Below are 12,307 nucleotides of genomic sequence, written 5' to 3' on the forward strand. Positions count from 1 at the left end.
CTTCTTAATTTGCAATTTTGTTAGAGGGTACTATGAATGTTCTACCATGTTCCATTTACACACTAAAGGAGTGATACAAGATATAAGGTGTGCAGTTAAGCCAACATTTCTATTTGCAAATAAGGGGTTTCCAAGTGCAAGCCCAAGTACTTATAACATCTCAGGTGGTAGTTGCTAACTTACTAGGTTCAGTCGATATAGTCGTTCAGAATCATTGATCCTATTTCCCTATCGAGCAGCAGCACCTGTTAAAAACAAAGAGAAGAATTCTCAATTTATCCTAAGATCCGCTTTTGTCAGATCCATGTCATAGATCTGATAAAAGCCAGACTAACCAATCAAGTACCTCGTATTTTACTGTGGAGGCACTTTCAGCAATTTATTGCTTATTGCTTTATTGTGTATTTTACCTACTTGATAGCGTAATCTGGCTTTTATGGAGGCACTTTCAACAATATATTTCTGTAGTGTAATTCAAATATAATAAATATTAATATCGTACACATATTTCGCTTGCTCTTTTTTTCTTTGTACACTATATCATACATATCATCAATAAATATATTTATATAAATCATGTTCCGCAAGCATTGGAATACGATTCATGGGCTTACCTAATTTTGAATTTAAATCTTAGATGTTTAGAGCCTTATTTTGTTATTTATTTGGATTCAAAGTTACTCAAAGATGACCTTCTATGGCTAAGCATACTAAACATGATACAACAACAACAATTACTAATTTATCTGCCAATATATTACTGAAAAGTCGAAAACTCAGTGATTCTACAAGGTAAACGCTCACCCGACCTGTTAGAAAAAAATAAATAGGAATAGAGATAGAATAAAAGTAACCCGAAAACTCTGTGATTCTGAATTTTCTGATCTTGACATTCAAATTTGCCAAATTTGTTTGTTTACTATAATTTCACAAAAGGCATTAAACGATATATCAAAACGATGCATGAAGTGTGGAGTTGTTAGTGCATTCCAAGTATGTCTGTCCAGTAGGAGTGAAGCGTGGAGTTGATATAATTTAAAGGTTGAGAAGAGGTAGGGCCAAAGCAGTAAAAGAATGTAACTTTTCAAGTTTCTAGGATTATAAAAAGGTATTATCAAATAAAACTGCTAATGCCATGACGTAAATTGTTGAAAGCGCCTCCTTAAAAGCCAAACTAAGCAATGAAGTACCTTGTATTTTATGCCTAACCTAACCTAACCTACATGATTTTTAATTGTCTTAATCATTATCTCACATCATTTCAAATGAAATGATTCATTAAAGAGGAATCATGCCATATCGAGATTTGATCATTGATTGATACAATTTTTATTTTGGTTAATTGTTGAATAGGCTAGAATGAAATAACAATGGTTTTGGAGAGATAGTCGGTGTGGAAGTAAACCAACATTTCTATTGGCAAATAGGAGGTTTACAAGTGTTGACAGACGGCTAGAATTTCTTCGAATATGTTGTAGAATTCATTTAAGACATGAGCGAAACTTAAAATTGATAAGATTTAGGTGCGCTTTTACGACGGAGAATCATACGGTTTCTTTATGAGGAGTTAGTTGCACCTATGAATGATATAAATACTACTGCTGAATCATTGATCCTAGTTCCCTATCTAGTAGCACCACCAATAACGCTTGGCCATCCAAATTCCCTTTTGATTCCAAGTGCAACTGACCTTGAATATTCTTTAAGCCCCTAGTGATGGATCGACCTGGTACCTAAAGGTTGGTTTCAAATTTAGATTTATGGCTTATATTGGTTGACCTTCAATAGCTCTTGGGTGATTTTGAAATCTTAGGATACAATGATGTATATATATTATGATTGATATCGCGAAGGTAAAGGGACTCTAAACTGCAACGTTAGCTTGGTAGGATAGGGGTATAGTTGACGTCGATTCATCATTTTTAACATCAATAATTCAAAACCAAACGTGAAACTTTGTTTTCATTCCGATTCTTTATGCAATATGGATAGATTTACGAATTTAAAGACTAAACGAAAAAATTTACGATGTATGACATTTCACGTGGTCAATTAATTAATTTATTGACCGAAATATATGATTAAATTAGGCAGGAATGTAGAAAAAGAAATGGTTGAATCAAAATAATTCCTTCTTAATTTGCAATTTTGTTACAGGGTACTATGAATGTTCTACCATGTTCCATTTACACACTAAAGGAGTGATACAAGATATAAGGTGTGCAGTTAAGCCAACATTTCTATTTGCAAATAAGGGGTTTCCAAGTGCAAGCCCAAGTACTTATAACATCTCAGGTGGTAGTTGCTAACTTACTAGGTTCAGTCGATATAGTCGTTCAGAATCATTGATCCTATTTCCCTATCGAGCAGCAGCACCTGTTAAAAACAAAGAGAAGAATTCTCAATTTATCCTAAGATCCGCTTTTGTCCGATCCATGTCATAGATCTGATAAAAGCCAGACTAACCAATCAAGTACCTCGTATTTTACTGTGGAGGCACTTTCAACAATTTATTGCTTATTGCTTTATTGTGTATTTTACCTACTTGATAGCGTAATCTGGCTTTTATGGAGGCACTTTCAACAATATATTTCTGTAGTGTAATTCAAATATAATAAATATTAATATCGTACACATATTTCGCTTGCTCTTTTTTTCTTTGTACACTATATCATACATATCATCAATAAATATATTTATATAAATCATGTTCCGCAAGCATTGGAATACGATTCATGGGCTTACCTAATTTTGAATTTAAATCTTAGATGTTTAGAGCCTTATTTTGTTATTTATTTGGATTCAAAGTTACTCAAAGATGACCTTCAATGGCTAAGCATACTAAACATGATACAACAACAACAATTACTAATTTATCTGCCAATATATTACTGAAAAGTCGAAAACTCAGTGATTCTACAAGGTAAACGCTCACCCGACCTGTTAGAAAAAAATAAATAGGAATAGAGATAGAATAAAAGTAACCCGAAAACTCAGTGATTCTGAATTTTCTGATCTTGACATTCAAATTTGCCAAATTTGTTTGTTTACTATAATTTCACAAAAGGCATTAAACGATATATCAAAACGATGCATGAAGTGTGGAGTTGTTAGTGCATTCCAAGTATGTCTGTCCAGTAGGAGTGAAGCGTGGAGTTGATATAATTTAAAGATTGAGAAGAGGTAGGGCCAAAGCAGTAAAAGAATGTAACTTTTCAAGTTTCTAGGATTACGAAAAGGTATTATCAAATAAAACTGCTAATGCCATGACGTAAATTGTTGAAAGCGCCTCCATAAAAGCCAAACTAAGCAATGAAGTACCTTGTATTTTATGCCTAACCTACATGATTTTTAATTGTCTTAATCATTATCTCACATCAGTTCAAATGAAATGATTCATTAAAGAGGAATCATGCCATATCGAGATTTGATCATTGATTGATACAATTTTTATTTTGGTTAATTGTTGAATAGGCTAGAATGAAATAACAATGGTTTTGGAGAGATAGTCGGTGTGGAAGTAAACCAACATTTCTATTGGCAAATAGGAGGTTTACAAGTGTTGACAGACGGCTAGAATTTCTTCGAATATGTTGTAGAATTCATTTAAGACATGAGCGAAACTTAAAATTGATAAGATTTAGGTGCGCTTTTACAACGGAGAATCATACGGTTTCTTTATGAGGAGTTAGTTGCACCAATGAATGATATAAATACTACTGCTTAATCATTGATCCTAGTTCCCTATCAAGTAGCACCACCAATAACGCTTGGCCATCCAAATTCCCTTTTGATTCCAAGTGCAACTGACCTTGAATATTCTTTAAGCCCCTAGTGATGGATCGACCTGGTACCTAAAGGTTGGTTTCAAATTTAGATTTATGGCTTATATTGGTTGACCTTCAATAGCTCTTGGGTGATTTTGAAATCTTAGGATACAATGATGTATATATATTATGATTGATATCGCGAAGGTAAAGGGACTCTAAACCGCAACGTTAGCTTGGTAGGATAGCGGTATAGTTGACGTCGATTCATCATTTTTAACATCAATAATTCAAAACCAAACGTGAAACTTTGTTTTCATTCCGATTCTTTATGCAATATGGATAGATTTACGAATTTAAAGACTAAACGAAAAAATTTACGATGTATGACATTTCACGTGGTCAATTAATTAATTTATTGACCGAAATATATGATTAAATTAGGCAGGATTGTAGAAAAAGAAATGGTTGAATCAAAATAATTCCTTCTTAATTTGCAATTTTGTTAGAGGGTACTATGAATGTTCTACCATGTTCCATTTACACACTAAAGGAGTGATACAAGATATAAGGTGTGCAGTTAAGCCAACATTTCTATTTGCAAATAAGGGGTTTCCAAGTGCAAGCCCAAGTACTTACAACATCTCAGGTGGTAGTTGCTAACTTACTAGGTTCAGTCGATATAGTCGTTCAGAATCATTGATCCTATTTCCCTATCGAGCAGCAGCACCTGTTAAAAACAAAGAGAAGAATTCTCAATTTATCCTAAGATCCGCTTTTGTCCGATCCATGTCATAGATCTGATAAAAGCCAGACTAACCAATCAAGTACCTCGTATTTTACTGTGGAGGCACTTTCAGCAATTTATTGCTTATTGCTTTATTGTGTATTTTACCTACTTGATAGCGTAATCTGGCTTTTATGGAGGCACTTTCAACAATATATTTCTGTAGTGTAATTCAAATATAATAAATATTAATATCGTACACATATTTCGCTTGCTCTTTTTTTCTTTGTACACTATATCATACATATCATCAATAAATATATTTATATAAATCATGTTCCGCAAGCATTGGAATACGATTCATGGGCTTACCTAATTTTGAATTTAAATCTTAGATGTTTAGAGCCTTATTTTGTTATTTATTTGGATTCAAAGTTACTCAAAGATGACCTTCTATGGCTAAGCATACTAAACATGATACAACAACAACAATTACTAATTTATCTGCCAATATATTACTGAAAAGTCGAAAACTCAGTGATTCTACAAGGTAAACGCTCACCCGACCTGTTAGAAAAAAATAAATAGGAATAGAGATAGAATAAAAGTAACCCGAAAACTCAGTGATTCTGAATTTTCTGATCTTGACATTCAAATTTGCCAAATTTGTTTGTTTACTATAATTTCACAAAAGGCATTAAACGATATATCAAAACGATGCATGAAGTGTGGAGTTGTTAGTGCATTCCAAGTATGTCTGTCCAGTAGGAGTGAAGCGTGGAGTTGATATAATTTAAAGATTGAGAAGAGGTAGGGCCAAAGCAGTAAAAGAATGTAACTTTTCAAGTTTCTAGGATTACGAAAAGGTATTATCAAATAAAACTGCTAATGCCATGACGTAAATTGTTGAAAGCGCCTCCATAAAAGCCAAACTAAGCAATGAAGTACCTTGTATTTTATGCCTAACCTAACCTAACCTACATGATTTTTAATTGTCTTAATCATTATCTCACATCAGTTCAAATGAAATGATTCATTAAAGAGGAATCATGCCATATCGAGATTTGATCATTGATTGATACAATTTTTATTTTGGTTAATTGTTGAATAGGCTAGAATGAAATAACAATGGTTTTGGAGAGATAGTCGGTGTGGAAGTAAACCAACATTTCTATTGGCAAATAGGAGGTTTACAAGTGTTGACAGACGGCTAGAATTTCTTCGAATATGTTGTAGAATTCATTTAAGACATAAGCGAAACTTAAAATTGATAAGATTTAGGTGCGCTTTTACAACGGAGAATCATACGGTTTCTTTATGAGGAGTTAGTTGCACCTATGAATGATATAAATACTACTGCTGAATCATTGATCCTAGTTCCCTATCAAGTAGCACCACCAATAACGCTTGGCCATCCAAATTCCCTTTTGATTCCAAGTGCAACTGACCTTGAATATTCTTTAAGCCCCTAGTGATGGATCGACCTGGTACCTAAAGGTTGGTTTCAAATTTAGATTTATGGCTTATATTGGTTGACCTTCAATAGCTCTTGGGTGATTTTGAAATCTTAGGATACAATGATGTATATATATTATGATTGATATCGCGAAGGTAAAGGGACTCTAAACCGCAACGTTAGCTTGGTAGGATAGGGGTATAGTTGACGTCGATTCATCATTTTTAACATCAATAATTCAAAACCAAACGTGAAACTTTGTTTTCATTCCGATTCTTTATGCAATATGGATAGATTTACGAATTTAAAGACTAAACGAAAAAATTTACGATGTATGACATTTCACGTGGTCAATTAATTAATTTATTGACCGAAATATATGATTAAATTAGGCAGGATTGTAGAAAAAGAAATGGTTGAATCAAAATAATTCCTTCTTAATTTGCAATTTTGTTAGAGGGTAATATGAATGTTCTACCATGTTCCATTTACACACTAAAGGAGTGATACAAGATATAAGGTGTGCAGTTAAGCCAACATTTCTATTTGCAAATAAGGGGTTTCCAATTGCAAGCCCAAGTACTTATAACATCTCAGGTGGTAGTTGCTAACTTACTAGGTTCAGTCGATATAGTCGTTCAGAATCATTGATCCTATTTCCCTATCGAGCAGCAGCACCTGTTAAAAACAAAGAGAAGAATTCTCAATTTATCCTAAGATCCGCTTTTGTCCGATCCATGTCATAGATCTGATAAAAGCCAGACTAACCAATCAAGTACCTCGTATTTTACTGTGGAGGCACTTTCAGCAATTTATTGCTTATTGCTTTATTGTGTATTTTACCTACTTGATAGCGTAATCTGGCTTTTATGGAGGCACTTTCAGCAATATATTTCTGTAGTGTAATTCAAATATAATAAATATTAATATCGTACACATATTTCGCTTGCTCTTTTTTTCTTTGTACACTATATCATACATATCATCAATAAATATGTTTATATAAATCATGTTCCGCAAGCATTGGAATACGATTCATGGGCTTACCTAATTTTGAATTTAAATCTTAGATGTTTAGAGCCTTATTTTGTTATTTATTTGGATTCAAAGTTACTCAAAGATGACCTTCTATGGCTAAGCATACTAAACATGATACAACAACAACAATTACTAATTTATCTGCCAATATATTACTGAAAAGTCGAAAACTCAGTGATTCTACAAGGTAAACGCTCACCCGACCTGTTAGAAAAAAATAAATAGGAATAGAGATAGAATAAAAGTAACCCGAAAACTCAGTGATTCTGAATTTTCTGATCTTGACATTCAAATTTGCCAAATTTGTTTGTTTACTATAATTTCACAAAAGGCATTAAACGATATATCAAAACGATGCATGAAGTGTGGAGTTGTTAGTGCATTCCAAGTATGTCTGTCCAGTAGGAGTGAAGCGTGGAGTTGATATAATTTAAAGATTGAGAAGAGGTAGGGCCAAAGCAGTAAAAGAATGTAACTTTTCAAGTTTCTAGGATTACGAAAAGGTATTATCAAATAAAACTGCTAATGCCATGACGTAAATTGTTGAAAGCGCCTCCATAAAAGCCAAACTAAGCAATGAAGTACCTTGTATTTTATGCCTAACCTAACCTAACCTACATGATTTTTAATTGTCTTAATCATTATCTCACATCAGTTCAAATGAAATGATTCATTAAAGAGGAATCATGCCATATCGAGATTTGATCATTGATTGATACAATTTTTATTTTGGTTAATTGTTGAATAGGCTAGAATGAAATAACAATGGTTTTGGAGAGATAGTCGGTGTGGAAGTAAACCAACATTTCTATTGGCAAATAGGAGGTTTACAAGTGTTGACAGACGGCTAGAATTTCTTCGAATATGTTGTAGAATTCATTTAAGACATGAGCGAAACTTAAAATTGATAAGATTTAGGTGCGCTTTTACAACGGAGAATCATACGGTTTCTTTATGAGGAGTTAGTTGCACCAATGAATGATATAAATACTACTGCTGAATCATTGATCCTAGTTCCCTATCAAGTAGCACCACCAATAACGCTTGGCCATCCAAATTCCCTTTTGATTCCAAGTGCAACTGACCTTGAATATTCTTTAAGCCCCTAGTGATGGATCGACCTGGTACCTAAAGGTTGGTTTCAAATTTAGATTTATGGCTTATATTGGTTGACCTTCAATAGCTCTTGGGTGATTTTGAAATCTTAGGATACAATGATGTATATATATTATGATTGATATCGCGAAGGTAAAGGGACTCTAAACCGCAACGTTAGCTTGGTAGGATAGCGGTATAGTTGACGTCGATTCATCATTTTTAACATCAATAATTCAAAACCAAACGTGAAACTTTGTTTTCATTCCGATTCTTTATGCAATATGGATAGATTTACGAATTTAAAGACTAAACGAAAAAATTTACGATGTATGACATTTCACGTGGTCAATTAATTAATTTATTGACCGAAATATATGATTAAATTAGGCAGGATTGTAGAAAAAGAAATGGTTGAATCAAAATAATTCCTTCTTAATTTGCAATTTTGTTAGAGGGTACTATGAATGTTCTACCATGTTCCATTTACACACTAAAGGAGTGATACAAGATATAAGGTGTGCAGTTAAGCCAACATTTCTATTTGCAAATAAGGGGTTTCCAAGTGCAAGCCCAAGTACTTACAACATCTCAGGTGGTAGTTGCTAACTTACTAGGTTCAGTCGATATAGTCGTTCAGAATCATTGATCCTATTTCCCTATCGAGCAGCAGCACCTGTTAAAAACAAAGAGAAGAATTCTCAATTTATCCTAAGATCCGCTTTTGTCCGATCCATGTCATAGATCTGATAAAAGCCAGACTAACCAATCAAGTACCTCGTATTTTACTGTGGAGGCACTTTCAGCAATTTATTGCTTATTGCTTTATTGTGTATTTTACCTACTTGATAGCGTAATCTGGCTTTTATGGAGGCACTTTCAACAATATATTTCTGTAGTGTAATTCAAATATAATAAATATTAATATCGTACACATATTTCGCTTGCTCTTTTTTTCTTTGTACACTATATCATACATATCATCAATAAATATATTTATATAAATCATGTTCCGCAAGCATTGGAATACGATTCATGGGCTTACCTAATTTTGAATTTAAATCTTAGATGTTTAGAGCCTTATTTTGTTATTTATTTGGATTCAAAGTTACTCAAAGATGACCTTCTATGGCTAAGCATACTAAACATGATACAACAACAACAATTACTAATTTATCTGCCAATATATTACTGAAAAGTCGAAAACTCAGTGATTCTACAAGGTAAACGCTCACCCGACCTGTTAGAAAAAAATAAATAGGAATAGAGATAGAATAAAAGTAACCCGAAAACTCAGTGATTCTGAATTTTCTGATCTTGACATTCAAATTTGCCAAATTTGTTTGTTTACTATAATTTCACAAAAGGCATTAAACGATATATCAAAACGATGCATGAAGTGTGGAGTTGTTAGTGCATTCCAAGTATGTCTGTCCAGTAGGAGTGAAGCGTGGAGTTGATATAATTTAAAGATTGAGAAGAGGTAGGGCCAAAGCAGTAAAAGAATGTAACTTTTCAAGTTTCTAGGATTACGAAAAGGTATTATCAAATAAAACTGCTAATGCCATGACGTAAATTGTTGAAAGCGCCTCCATAAAAGCCAAACTAAGCAATGAAGTACCTTGTATTTTATGCCTAACCTAACCTAACCTACATGATTTTTAATTGTCTTAATCATTATCTCACATCAGTTCAAATGAAATGATTCATTAAAGAGGAATCATGCCATATCGAGATTTGATCATTGATTGATACAATTTTTATTTTGGTTAATTGTTGAATAGGCTAGAATGAAATAACAATGGTTTTGGAGAGATAGTCGGTGTGGAAGTAAACCAACATTTCTATTGGCAAATAGGAGGTTTACAAGTGTTGACAGACGGCTAGAATTTCTTCGAATATGTTGTAGAATTCATTTAAGACATAAGCGAAACTTAAAATTGATAAGATTTAGGTGCGCTTTTACAACGGAGAATCATACGGTTTCTTTATGAGGAGTTAGTTGCACCTATGAATGATATAAATACTACTGCTGAATCATTGATCCTAGTTCCCTATCAAGTAGCACCACCAATAACGCTTGGCCATCCAAATTCCCTTTTGATTCCAAGTGCAACTGACCTTGAATATTCTTTAAGCCCCTAGTGATGGATCGACCTGGTACCTAAAGGTTGGTTTCAAATTTAGATTTATGGCTTATATTGGTTGACCTTCAATAGCTCTTGGGTGATTTTGAAATCTTAGGATACAATGATGTATATATATTATGATTGATATCGCGAAGGTAAAGGGACTCTAAACCGCAACGTTAGCTTGGTAGGATAGGGGTATAGTTGACGTCGATTCATCATTTTTAACATCAATAATTCAAAACCAAACGTGAAACTTTGTTTTCATTCCGATTCTTTATGCAATATGGATAGATTTACGAATTTAAAGACTAAACGAAAAAATTTACGATGTATGACATTTCACGTGGTCAATTAATTAATTTATTGACCGAAATATATGATTAAATTAGGCAGGATTGTAGAAAAAGAAATGGTTGAATCAAAATAATTCCTTCTTAATTTGCAATTTTGTTAGAGGGTACTATGAATGTTCTACCATGTTCCATTTACACACTAAAGGAGTGATACAAGATATAAGGTGTGCAGTTAAGCCAACATTTCTATTTGCAAATAAGGGGTTTCCAAGTGCAAGCCCAAGTACTTATAACATCTCAGGTGGTAGTTGCTAACTTACTAGGTTCAGTCGATATAGTCGTTCAGAATCATTGATCCTATTTCCCTATCGAGCAGCAGCACCTGTTAAAAACAAAGAGAAGAATTCTCAATTTATCCTAAGATCCGCTTTTGTCCGATCCATGTCATAGATCTGATAAAAGCCAGACTAACCAATCAAGTACCTCGTATTTTACTGTGGAGGCACTTTCAGCAATTTATTGCTTATTGCTTTATTGTGTATTTTACCTACTTGATAGCGTAATCTGGCTTTTATGGAGGCACTTTCAACAATATATTTCTGTAGTGTAATTCAAATATAATAAATATTAATATCGTACACATATTTCGCTTGCTCTTTTTTTCTTTGTACACTATATCATACATATCATCAATAAATATATTTATATAAATCATGTTCCGCAAGCATTGGAATACGATTCATGGGCTTACCTAATTTTGAATTTAAATCTTAGATGTTTAGAGCCTTATTTTGTTATTTATTTGGATTCAAAGTTACTCAAAGATGACCTTCTATGGCTAAGCATACTAAACATGATACAACAACAACAATTACTAATTTATCTGCCAATATATTACTGAAAAGTCGAAAACTCAGTGATTCTACAAGGTAAACGCTCGCCCGACCTGTTAGAAAAAAATAAATAGGAATAGAGATAGAATAAAAGTAACCCGAAAACTCAGTGATTCTGAATTTTCTGATCTTGACATTCAAATTTGCCAAATTTGTTTGTTTACTATAATTTCACAAAAGGCATTAAACGATATATCAAAACGATGCATGAAGTGTGGAGTTGTTAGTGCATTCCAAGTATGTCTGTCCAGTAGGAGTGAAGCGTGGAGTTGATATAATTTAAAGATTGAGAAGAGGTAGGGCCAAAGCAGTAAAAGAATGTAACTTTTCAAGTTTCTAGGATTACAAAAAGGTATTATCAAATAAAACTGCTAATGCCATGACGTAAATTGTTGAAAGCGCCTCCATAAAAGCCAAACTAAGCAATGAAGTACCTTGTATTTTATGCCTAACCTAACCTAACCTACATGATTTTTAATTGTCTTAATCATTATCTCACATCAGTTCAAATGAAATGATTCATTAAAGAGGAATCATGCCATATCGAGATTTGATCATTGATTGATACAATTTTTATTTTGGTTAATTGTTGAATAGGCTAGAATGAAATAACAGTGGTTTTGGAGAGATAGTCGGTGTGGAAGTAAACCAACATTTCTATTGGCAAATAGGAGGTTTACAAGTGTTGACAGACGGCTAGAATTTCTTCGAATATGTTGTAGAATTCATTTAAGACATGAGCGAAACTTAAAATTGATAAGATTTAGGTGCGCTTTTACAACGGAGAATCATACGGTTTCTTTATGAGGAGTTAGTTGCACCTATGAATGATATAAATACTACTGCTGAATCATTGATCCTAGTTCCCTATCAAGTAGCACCACCAATAACGCTTGGCCATCCAAA

This window comes from Nuphar pumila, chromosome 15, assembly GCF_984573655.1.
Source record: "Nuphar pumila chromosome 15, dmNupPumi1.hap1.1, whole genome shotgun sequence".
Classification (NCBI taxonomy): Eukaryota; Viridiplantae; Streptophyta; class Magnoliopsida; order Nymphaeales; family Nymphaeaceae; genus Nuphar; species Nuphar pumila.